This window comes from Triticum dicoccoides, chromosome 7A, assembly GCF_002162155.2.
Source record: "Triticum dicoccoides isolate Atlit2015 ecotype Zavitan chromosome 7A, WEW_v2.0, whole genome shotgun sequence".
NCBI classification, from domain to species: Eukaryota; Viridiplantae; Streptophyta; class Magnoliopsida; order Poales; family Poaceae; genus Triticum; species Triticum dicoccoides.
In genome coordinates this window covers 483,323,543-483,336,637 of record NC_041392.1, presented here as the reverse complement: position 1 = coordinate 483,336,637, position 13,095 = coordinate 483,323,543, and the positions used below count along the sequence as shown (strand labels likewise).

The following is a 13,095-nucleotide window of genomic DNA, read 5'->3' as shown; positions in this document are numbered from 1 at the left end:
TTGCTTTCTTTGCATCTCGACGGACGCCCGACCGCCGCTACTGGATCCAGGCGTGACGTTGAGGTCGATGACGGCCGCGGGACACGGTGTGGACGGCGCGAACAAGCCCACGTCCGGTGACCCCGAGAAACGGGTCTGGCTGTCGTGCCTTGGCGAAGGAAAGTCGGGTGACATGGGCGCGGTCCACGATGTCGGCGACTGGCAGTGCGGAGGCCGGGCGACCGACGAGCCTGTGCTCGCGGGACCAGCGGCCGCTGCAGGGAACCCGGCCGGACGGCCCATGCCAAGCATGAGGATGGCGTGCACTTTGTTGATGAGGTCCTCCTTCTTGTCGGTAGAGGCCTTGCATCGCGCGGCCTCCAGCTCCTCGCGCTGGGCGGCGAACTTGGCCGCGGCGGCATTGACCTTGACGACCGCTCTCTGTTCCCTCCTCTTCGCCGATTCCGCGTCCAACTTGGCGATCTCCTCTGGCGTGCACTCCGACTGCGGCTTCCTTGGCGCCTTGGCCGCCTTCTTCTTCACCATTATGGGCGGGTCGACGGCCAGGCCGCCAGAATTCGGCGGGGCGTTAGCCATGGACGGGGGAGAGAGGGGGTGGGCGGGAGGGACGTGGGAGGGTTTGTGGAAAATGGCGCCAAATGGTCGTGGGGGGTTTGGTTTCTCCCACCGACAGGCGGGCCAGGGGAGGACAAGCGCGCGCATCCCGCCCGTCCGCGCACTGTCCGTTTCACCCCAAAACCGGCGCAAACTTGGACCACAGATGGGTCGAAAGCGGACACAAAGCGGACAAATATCCGTTTGCAGTCGCGCGCTGGGCCGTCTGGTTTGTCCATTTTACCCCAAACGGACGAGGGCGGACAGGATAGGGTCGCGCGGTGGAGTTAGCCTAACAAGCTTAGCACACTAGAGTTGACATTCAGCCACATTGTTCGCTCCGTGGAGGCCACGATTAGTGTGAGAGTGATTGGTGGTCCATGGTTGGATGGGTTTCGAGGTGTATTTACCGCTACCACTAGCAGCATAAATCACATGAAGTTCTTGTTGCTTTCTTTTAGAAACTGTAAGTTTCTTGTCAAGTCTGATGGAATGATCTTGCTGTCACGATGTGTTGTTTGCGTCGAACTCGATGGTGAACTCGGGGTTTTCGTCATGGCACGACATGAAGACGAGGAGAAAGTTGATCAGAGTGATGATAACGTTTTTACACCTAAGAAAGCCGGTAGAAGCCATAATATCCTCAAGATTGGGTCGTGCGAGATGGAAGTCGTGAAGGAAATATGCCCTGGAGGCAATAATAAAGTTATTATTTATTTCCTTATATCATGATAAATGTTTATTATTCATGCTAGAATTGTATTAACCAGAAACATAATACATGTGTGAATACATAGACAAACATATTGTCACTAGTATGCCTCTACTTGACTAGCTTGTTGATCAAAGATGGTTATGTTTCCTAACCATAGACATGAGTTGTCATTTGATTAACAGGGTCACATCATTAGGAGAATGATGTGATTGACATGACCCATTCCGTTAGCTTAGCACCCGATCATTTAGTATGTTGCTATTGCTTTCTTCATGACTTATACATGTTCCTATGACTATGAGATTATGCAACTCCCGTTTACCAGAGGAACACTTTGTGTGCTACCAAACGTCACAACGTAACTGGGTGATTATAAAGGTGCTCTATAGGTGTCTCCAAAGGTACTTGTTGGGTTGGCGTATTTCGAGATTAGGATTTGTCACTCCGATTGTCGGAGAGGTATCTCTGGGCCCTCTCGGTAATGCACATCACTTAAGCCTTGCAAGCATTGCAACTAATGAGTTAGTTGCGAGATGATGTATTACAGAACGAGTAAAGAGACTTGCCGGTAACGAGATTGAACTAGGTATTGAGATACCAACGATCGAATCTCGGGCAAGTAACATACCGATGACAAAGGGAACACCGTATGTTGTTATGCGGTTTGACCGATAAAGATCTTCATAGAATATGTAGGAGCCAATATGAGCATCCAGGTTCCGCTATTGGCTCTTGATCGGAGACGTGTCTCGGTCATGTCTACATAGTTCTTGAACCCGTAGGGTCCGCACGGTTAACGTTATGATGACAGTTATATTATGAGTTTATATGTTTTGATGTACCGAAGGTTATTCGGAGTCCTAGATGTGATCACGGACATGACGAGGAGTCTCAAAATGGTCGAGACATGAAGATTGATATATTGGAAGCCTATGTTTGGATATCGGAAGTGTTTCGGGTGAAATCGGGATTTTACCGGAGTACCGGGAGGTTACCGGAACCCCCGGGAGGTAAATGTACCTTAGTGGGCCTTTACGGAGAAGAGGAGAGGCGGCCAGGGCTGGGCCGCGCGCCCCTCCCCCCTAGTCTGAATAGGACAAGGAGAGGGGGGCGGCGCCTCCCCTTTCCTTCTCTCCCTTCTCTTTCCCCCTCCCGAATCATATTCCAACTTGGAAAGGGGGGGGGGGTCCTACTCCCGATGGGAGTAGGACTCCTCCTGGCGCGCCCTCTCCCTGGCTGGCCGCACCCCCTTGCTCCTTTATATACGGGGGCAGGGGGCACCCCATAGACACAACAATTGATCAAGTTGATCTTTTAGCCGTGTGCGGTGCCCCCCTTCACCATAGTCCACCTCGATAATACTGTAGCGGTGCTTAGGCGAAGCCCTGCGTCGGTAGAACATCAACATCGTCACCATGCCGCCGTGCTCACGAAACTCTCCCTCAACACTCGGCTGGATCGGAGTTCGAGGGACGTCATCGAGCTGAACGTGTGCTGAACTCGGAGGTGCCGTGCGTTCGGTACTTGATCGGTCGAATCATGAAGATGTACGACTACATCAACCGCGTTGTGCTAAAGCTTCCGCTTTCGGTCTATGAGGGTACGTGGACAACACTCTCCCCTCTCGTTGTTGTGCATCACCATGATCTTGCGTGTGCGTAGGATTTTTTTGAAATTACTACGTTCCCCAACAGTGGTATCAGAGCCAGGTTTTATGCGTAGATGTCATATGCACGAGTAGAACACAAGTGAGTTGTGGGCGATATAAGTCATACTGCTTACCAGCATGTCATATTTTGGTTCGGCGGTATTGTTGGATGAAGCGGCCCGGACCGACATTACGCGTACACTTATGCAAGACTGGTTCTACCGACGTGCTTTGCACAAAGGTGGCTGGCGGGTGTCAGTTTCTCCAACTTTAGTTGAACCAAGTGTGGCTACGCCCGGTCCTTGCGAAGGTTAAAACAGCACCAACTTGACAAACTATCGTTGTGGTTTTGATGCGTAGGTAAGAACGGTTCTTGCTAAGCCCGTAGCATCCACATAAAACTTGCAACAACAAAGTAGAGGACGTCTAACTTGTTTTTGCAGGGCATGTTGTGATGTGATATGGTCAAGACATGATGGTAAATTTTATTGTATGAGATGATCATGTTTTGTATCCGAGTTATCGACAACTGGCAAGAGCCATATGGTTGTCGCTTTATTGTATGCAATGCAATCGCCCTGTAATGCTTTAGTTTATCACTAAGCGGTAGAGATAGTCATGGAAGCATAAGTTTGGCGAGACGACAATGATGCTACGATGGAGATCAAGGTGTCGCGCCGGTGACGATGGTGATCATGACGGTGCTTCGGAGATGGAGATCACAAGCACAAGATGATGATGGCCATATCATATCACTTATATTGATTGCATGTGATGTTTATCTTTTATGCATCTTATCTTGCTTTGATTGACGGTAGTATTATAAGATGATCTCTCACTAAATTTCAAGATAATAGTGTTTTCCCTGAGTATGCACCGTTGCCAAAGTTCGTCGTGCCCAGACACCACGTGATGATCGGGTGTGATAAGCTCTACGTCCATCTACAACGGGTGCAAGCCAGTTTTGCACACGCAGAATACTCAGGTTAAACTTGACGAGCCTAGCATATGCAGATATGGCCTCGGAACACTGAGACCGAAAGGTCGAGCGTGAATCATATAGTAGATATGATCAACATAGTGATGTTCACCATTGAAAACTACTCCATTTCACGTGATGATCGGTTATGATTTAGTTGATTTGGATCACGTGATCACTTAGAAGATTAGAGGGATGTCTTTCTAAGTGGGAGTTCTTAAGTAATATGATTAATTGAACTTAAATTTATCATGAACTTAGTACCTGATAGTATCTTGCTTGTCTATGTTGATTGTAGATAGATGGCTCGTGCTGTTGTTCCATTGAATTTTAATGCGTTCCTTGAGAAAGCAAAGTTGAAAGATGATGGTAGCAATTACACGGACTGGGTCCGTAACTTGAGAATTATCCTCATTGCTGCTCAGAAGAATTACGTCATGGAAGCACCGCTAGGTGTACCACCTGCGCCAGCAACTGCAGACATTGTGAATGCCTGGCAGTCACGTGTTAATGACTACTCGATAGTTCAGTGTGCCATGCTTTACGGCTTAGAGCCGGGACTTCAACGACGTTTTGAACGTCATGGAGCATATGAGATGTTTCAGGAGTTGAAGTTAATATTTCAAAAGAATGCCTGGATTGAGAGATATGAAGTCTCCAATAAGTTCTATAGCTGCAAGATGGAGGAAAATAGTTTTGTCAGTGAGCATATACTCAAGATGTCTGGGTACTGCAATCACTTGATTCAACTGGGAGTTAATCTTCCAGATGATAGCGTCATTGACAGAATTCTCCAATCACTTCCACCAAGCTACAAGAGCTTCGTGATGAACTATAATATGCAAGGGATGGATAAGACAATTTCCGAGCTCTTCGCAATGCTAAAAGCTGCGGAGGTAGAAATCAAGAAGGAGCATCAAGTGTTGATGGTCAGTAAGACCACCAGTTTCAAGAAGGGCAAAGGGAAGAAGAAGGGGAACTTCAAAAAGAACAACAAGCAAGTTGCTTCTCAGGAGAAGAAACCCAAGTCTGGACCTAAGCCTGAGACTGAGTGCTTCTACTGCAAGCAGACTGGTCACTGGAAGCGGAACTGCCCCAAGTATTTGGCGGATAAGAAGGATGGCAAGGTGAACAAAGGTATATTTGATATACATGTTATTGATGTGTACCTTACTAGAGCTCACAGTAGCACCTAGGTATTTGATACTGGTTCTATTGCTAATATTTGCAACTCAAAACAGGGACTACGGATTAAGCGAACACTGGCAAAGGACGAGGTGACGATGCGTGTGGGAAATGGTTCCAAAGTCAATGTGATCGCGGTCGGCATGCTACCTCTACATCTACCTTCGAGATTAGTATTAGACCTAAATAATTGTTATTTGGTGCCAGTGTTGAGCATGAACATTATATCTAGATCTTGTTTGATGCAAGACGACTATTCATTTAAATCAGAGAATAATGGTTGTTCTATTTATATGAGTAATATCTTTTATGGTCATGCACCCTTGAAGAGTGGTCTATTTTTGATGAATCTCGATAGTAGTGATACACATATTCATAATGTTGAAGCCAAAAGATGTAGAGTTGATAATGATAGTGCAACTTATTTGTGGCACTGCCGTTTAGGTCATATCGGTGTAAAGCGCATGAAGAAACTCCATACTGATGGACTTTTGGAACCACTTGATTATGAATCACTTGGTACTTGCGAACCGTGCCTCATGGGCAAGATGACTAAAACGCCGTTCTCCGGAACTATGGAGAGAGCAACAGAATTGTTGGAAATCATACATATTGATGTATGTGGTCCGATGAATGTTGAGGCTCGTGGCGGATTGAAAGTGCGTTATATCGACTAGAGGGGGGTGAATAGGCGATTTTTATGAAAGTCTTCAAAACATGGAAGTTATGAAGACAAACGATAGGAATAAACCTATTACCCTGCAGCGGAAGGTAGACTACACTAGGCAAGACATAGCCAAGTATTCAATAGAGTGAAAGCACAATGACTAATAGTAGCAATGTAGTAAGGATCAGGTAGGAAGATATTGTGAAGCCACACAGAACACGCAGTCACTTAGTGAAGACAAAAGATAGTGCGAACATACAATGATTTCACAAGGAGTAACAGTAAGTAAAGGGAAGGGAAGATGAAACCAGTGACTCGCTGAAGACAATGATTTGTTGGACCAGTTCCAGTTGCTGTGACAACTGTACGTCTGGTTAGGGCGGCTAGGTATTTAAACCTTAGGACACACAGTCCCGGACACCCAGTCCTGAACACGCAGCTCAGGACACCCAGTCCTCACCGTATTCCCCTTGAGCTAAGGTCACACAGACCTCGCCCAATCACTCTGGTAAGTCTTCAAGGTAGACTCCCAAACCTTCACAGACTTTGTTCACCGGCAATCCACAATGTCTCTTGGATGCTCAGAATGCGACGCCTAACCGTCTGGAGGATGCACAGTCCTCAAGTGTAATAAGTCTTCAGATCACACAGACAAGAAGACTTAAGTGATGCCTAATTCTCTTTGGCTCTGGGTGGTTAGGGCTTTATCCTCGCAAGGAATTCTCTCTCAAATGCTTCGAGGTGGGTTGCTCTCAAACGACAAAAGCCGTACTCTGAATCTGAGCAGCCAACCGTTTATGGTTGTAGGGGGTGGGCTATTTATAGCCACTTGGCAACCCGACCTGATTTGTCCGAAATGACCCTAGATCACTAAGGAACTGACACGTGTTCCAACGGTCAGATTTCAAACTCACACGGCAACTTTACTTGGGCTTCAAGCAAAGCCGACTTACCCGACTCTGGACAAGATTCGCTCTCAAAGTATTCACTCGAAGACATAGGTTTTGTTTAAGAATCACTTCGGTCATTCTGACTGGTTCTCTTGGACCCCACTTAACAGTACGGTGGTTCCTATGACTCAACACAGAAGAAAGAGAACTACGAAAGATCTAAGTCTTCGAGCTCCATAGGCTTCATGTGGTGTCTTCTCTTGTCATAGTCTTCAATGTGAATATCTTCATATACCACCTTTGACTTCAATGTCTTCATACATTTTTAGGGGTCATCTCTGGTAGGAAAACCGAATCAATGAGGGACTTCTACCTGTGTTATCCTACAATTCTCACAAACACATTAGTCCCTCAACTAGGTTTGTCGTCAATACTCCAAAACCAACTAGGGGTGGCACTAGATGCACTTACAATCTCCCCCTTTTTGGTGATTGATGACAAACTAGTTGAAGTTTTCAACGGGGAATATAATCTGTGAAATTGTAAAGGATAAGGAATTGTCTTCATAAGTTGCAAGGGCTCCCCCTGAAGATGTGCATATAAGTAATTTGCTTTTGGAATGCAAATGCACATGGTAGGTTGTACTTGTGGAGATCCGCTTCAACTTATGATGACAATCCACTATGCATGTGAAAGTATATGAAGATAATGACATGCATAATGGAAAATGGACGTCTGCAGAATGATCTAAGTGCGGAATTTATCGTCGCACATGCGGAATTTATCATCGCAACACAAGGTGGCAGATAAGTAGCAGACGACCATCGAGTTTAAGTGTTACAACTCAAAGAACCAAATGTAGCAAAACGAGAGTTGTAAGCACGATGCAAAATATAAAGTACTCGCCCATATGGACCCGCTTGAAGACTATAAACCTCATATGCTTCTCCCCCTTTTGTCAGTAAGGACCAAAAAGGTTTGAAGACATAGAGCATCTACTCGTTCCCAAGAGGAGTAGGTGAAGCAGCAGGGTCATTGGTGGTGTTTGGCGGTGCTGAAGAGCTTGGAGCAGAGTCGAAGCGTGCTGAAGGAGGTGGCGGTGAAGTAGCATCGTCTTCATCCTCGATCACTCTGGCATTCACAGTTGCAGCAGAGGAAGAGAACTCAGAGTCTTCGAGGGATGGAGTTCATCGCAGCACTGCCCTTCGAGGAGGTGTGGAGTCAAACTTGAATTGCTCAGTGAAGCCATCCTCTTGAAGATCATCTTCAGAACACATCAGCGTTAGCCCTTTCCATATGCGGTGAGAGGTTTCATGGGCAACAAAAGCATTCTTGGTGGCAAGATTGCGAATGCGATTAACATCCACCAAGAGGCTTTGCATCTGACACTTCAGCTAGTCATGATGCCTATCCTGTTTCTGATGAAGAGCCACAAGAAGCTCTCGATCGTTGAGAACACGAGTGTGCTTCTTGGGTCGTGGAGCAGTTGTACTGTCAGTGGCTTCAGTGAGAGCAGGATGCGGTGCACGTGTAGTGCCAGCCAAAGGATACACACGAGTTACGGCTTCCACGCCTTTAACGTTCTGAGTGAAACTTTGATGCTCTGCATTCTGAAGACTTAGGGGTTCCTTGGCAGGCTCAGGATAGATGGCTTCAATCGACATATCCACATCAGGCAGAAAAATCCGATGATTGCGAGCAGATGGCTGATATGAGATAGTGGAGTGAAGTTTGATCAGCCGCATGACCCATGGGGCATAGAACTTCAAGCCAAACAGATCAGAGCCTGATGCAGCAAGTTGGCGAATGAAGAAATCCTGTGTATTGAAGCATTTTCCATGAAGAATGTAGAAGACCAAAGTCTTCATTGCACCTTCCAGCTTGGCATGGGGAGAATGTCCTTTGATTGGCCAGAGAGTTCGCCTTATGATGTGATAAATGGTTCTTGGCAGATACTCAAGGTCTTCAACGAAGAACTCTTTGGGATATGCAGCGTCTTGAGGTAATGGCTTCATCATACTGAGCATCTGACTCATGTTAGGTTCAGGCTTCTGAAAGATGCTCTCCACAGCTTCACTGTGAAGTTGACAGCCAGATTCGTAGAGATCTCCGGGAGTGGGCAGACCAGTGAGCTCAATGATGTCAAAGGCTTTAGCTTTGTGATGAATGTTTCCTGTCATCCACTCTAGGACCCAAGTCTTCGGGTCTCTGTTATACCCGCGGATGTGAAGTGTGGCATAGAATTGGAGCAGCAATCTTCATTCCAATGCTCTTGGTCAGTGACGAATGGCAGCAATCCAACTTCTTTGAAGCAATCCAGAGCTTCTTCCAGTCAGGGCAGACCAGCTATAGCTTCAATGTCAAGACGCTTGTGGGGGAAGATGCGACCTTGATTGTATAGAATGTAGGGGTAATAGCTTTGCTGCGGATAGCTCCAGAACCGATCAGATGATATCCTTTCCCTTGAGTAGGGGTTCCTGGAGCTATTGAAGAATGTGTTGTCTGCTCTGAAGCCATTGATACTGAAGGAGCCAGGTGCTGATGCAGGACCTGGGAACCTGGGAAATCTTGGGATTGGCTTCTGTACCTGAGGCCTGTGCTCAACATGATAGTCGAATTGGGGACCGGCAGCAGACACAGGAACAGAAGCAGCGGGATCAGTGGCTTCGCTGACTTCTGGTGCTTTTGTTGGTGAGGGCTCCACATTTGCTTCAGCCATGACAGCGTCAGTGGCTTCAGTGGTGTTGGTGGTGGCAGCCGCAAGATTTTCATTCACATTCTCCTCGAGAACTGCTTCTTGGTGGGACAGGGGAGTAGCAGCTTGTGGGACTTCTTCTTCATCAGCTGATGCAGCCGGAATGTCTTCAGCAGATTCAGCTTCAGACGCAGAGACTGGAGGCCTTGGTCCTTTGTGAAGCCTGCGCAATGCAGGCGATGCCTGTGTAGTTGGAGTTGGCTGGGCCTCAAAGTCTTCTTCCTCTTGTGGGCGATCAGCCCATGAAGCATCCTGAGCGATTGGCGTCAGAGGACGACCAATGCTGATGAGTTCGTTGTGCTCGAGCTGAGGAAGGACTGCACCATCTTCTACATGGTCATGGTGACCAATGTCTTCAGCAGCGATGGGATCAGCTGCTGGAAAGTCTTCAGCTTCATGAGCCTCTGTGAAAGCAGGCTCATGGATTGTCAGTTGGTGTTCAGCGTCAGGACGAACCATGGAAATGGGTTCAACTATCAAAGGCTCTATGGGAGCAGCCCGATCTTTCTTGGTCTTCCTCTTCTTCTTGGAGGGGGCAATAGGAGAGGCTTCAGGATGTTTCCTCTTCCTGGCTTCAGCCTCAGCAGTCCTCGTCTTCTTGAGCTCTGAAGCGGTTGACCGGCTTTTTGGCTTCGAGCCAGTCATTCTAGTTGGGAAGACAATGGGATATGCTTCCTGCCTTGGTGCGTCAGGTTCAGCCGTAGCGGGCTTCTTCATCTTCTTTGCAGCCATCCTGGGGTCGATGCCAGGACGCCCAAGGGCCTTGCGCTTCTCAGCCTCATTGTAGGCTTGCACACATCTGTCAGCCAGAACCTTCATGCGCTCACGAGAACCTTGAGCTTCTGCATGTTTCTTGAGAAAGGCTTCCTTGAGCTCGTGCAGCATAATCTTGAAGTTCTTCACCTCTTGCACGCTGAGCTTGGCCATATGCTTCTTGAACTGAGCCTTTTCATAGTCAATCTTTTGCTTCAGTTCAACAATGCGCTGGGCGATAGCTAACTCTGAAGCAATGGCGCCATGGAAGGCGACACTGAGGCCAATGGGTAGCTGCAGATCTTCGAAGCTGATGTTTGGCGTGTCAAACCACTCATCAATGAAGTTGTGGATGATTGTCACATCGAAGAGAGGCAGGTCATTGAAGATTTATACTTCTTCTTTGCTCTTGATGAGTTGCTCAAGAGCGTCATCTGCAAGATCTTCATCACTTGACAGATCAATGGCATCATTGCGCAGAATGGCAGCAGCTGTTAGCTCTTGGCCGGTGTGTGGCAGAGGCATCTTGACCTTCTGGGGCTTGGAGATGTGTGATAAATCTTCGGACTGCACACTTTCTTCAGGAGGTGCAGTTGCCAGTGGCTTCGCCCGTGAGATTTTTGGTGAAGGGGCAGGCTTTGAAGCTTTAGGCTTCTTCAACTTCTTTGGCTTCAGCGCTGCAGGCGCTTCATCTGATTCAGCGTCAGCTGCAGGCTCATTCACTGCAGTCCCTTGAACCAAGATATGGGTGATGAGGCCTTCAAGGTTGTAGAAAGGACCGATGACATTGGGTTCTGCATCTCGTGTGCCATCAGCCCTTGGAGCTGAGGGACCAGGGTTGAAGTCTAGTTCCAATGTCTTCTTGTTTTGCTTCGCTGAGTTCTGGGCAAACTGGAAGTTGTGCTTGAACAGAATGTCGTCACGACACCATAGTAGTGACGATGGGTGTGCATCAATGGGCTGTGGCCCACGGACCATGCAGGGATAGAAGCCTTATTCAATGGCTTCATCTCTGGACCTGGGTTGAAGATTCTTGTACAGGATGTCTCCCCACGGTCTCTTGATGGCATTTTTCTCAGCATATTCCTGGGTTACAAATCGGTATTTGAACCATTGTTCTGCCCAATATCTTTGAATCCATTGGATTCGGGTCTTGCGCTGATTGTAATCCTCTTCAGGATCTATCTTGTACAGTTCTGAGAGGTCATCTGGCAGATCTCTAGATGTTTCTCCATGATGCTTTCTGCCACCCTTCCTTGCTGATTTCTCTGAAGCCATGAACTTTAAACTGAAAGGCTTCAACACGTTCAAAGGCTTCAAAGATTTTCGCTTGCTGGACAAACAGGAACTTGCTTCGGGAGAATTTATATGATGCTGTAAGAATTCTGCAAATGAATGCAGACTATGAGAACCAAGGGATTCTGCCATGGACATGTACCTGTGACAGCATTAAGGTGCGAGGGAAGGGGAAGAGGTCATATGCATTCTCAGAAGATTTTGAATATAAATCAGTTTAGAAGACATTGACCTCATCGTGCGAAGACATTCACTCATAGATAAGGAGTTGGTTCCAGATTTGTACGGATCCAGATATCAATACAAGTGAGGAATCTAACTACTTTGTGAAGCATAAGTGAATATACTAGGCATGTTATGAGATGCAGTATGGGAGAGATCTAACTTGTGTGAATAGAAACTGCTTGTGGTAGAAAGTGACAAAGCCATAGGATCAACGGTGCCGTAAAAAGGAAGTTTTATTTACCACACTAAGAACTGCTAGACGGAGTGGAAGATGAGGCCGAGCAGTTCGATCTTCCGTGCCCTAACTTGGCGACGGAGGACACCTACGGCGGCGGCAGAGAGGACGATGTCCGCGGTCGGCGTGAATACGGCGTCGGAGAGGTTGCGGCAGCGAAGCGCTTCGTCGCCGGCGTCGTCGAGGGCTAGCGGTGGCGCTAGGGTTCGTGCGAGAGTGGAAGAAGAGATAATGACCGCCGTGAAGTGTGTATTTATAGGTACAGGGGCGGCACTGCGTTATTACACAGGTGCCCCTGGCGATTCGCATCTGAGGAACACGTGACCATTATGCGGAATTTTGGGGTTTGTTCCACGTCCCACGCACGCCTGGATTGTCGGGTGGTCGTTCCTACTTCTCCGGGTTTCATGTGGAGGAATGAGCATTGAAAATGGACTTAATGGTTGTCTCTGTATCTTCTGTTGGCAAGGACGCAGAGAAGACATTCGACAGTTTCAATAGAATGCATATGATTTGGAGAGATAGAATTTGAGATAGAAAGCATAGAGAGGTTAGGGTCCGATCACATTCACTTAGTTCAAAAGATTCAACAAGAAGACATAGCTATAAGTGAATGCTGTGAGGACAGAACACTAGTATTCTATTGAGATTGAAGCCAAACCAAATGTGAAGACATAGCAAATGTAACGCCATGAGTGAAACACTTCAAACAGAACATTTGGTGGTGGCGTTACCCACCGTATAGGAAGTATTGGACCTAGACACGGCGCACAATTATCGTGGCGCTCCGAAGTCAAATTCCACATTAATGTATTCACACTTAGAATGTATGTCTTCATTGATTGAAGATATACTTTACTTCGTGTGTTGCACATCTAAGTCATCAATATGCATAAGGGTTAGGATGTGTGCCCGATCACAGGACATTTGAGGATTCCAGGATATTTAGCTCACACCGTAACTTGCAAAATCTCTTCTCATCCAAGGGCTTGGTGAAGATATCTGCCAATTGCTCTTCAGTGTTGACGTGTATGATATCAATATCTTCCTTCACAACATGATCTCTGAGAAAGTGATGACGAATTTCAATGTGCTTTGTCTTCGAGTGTTGAACTAGGTTGTTGGCAATCTTGATGGCGCTTTCGTTGTTGCA

General features: G+C 47.2%; 1 pseudogene; it reads left to right on the top strand.

Annotated features, from left to right (window-relative positions):
• Positions 1-13,095, top strand: part of LOC119333558 — a 136,952-nt pseudogene that overhangs the window by 3,170 nt on the left and 120,687 nt on the right.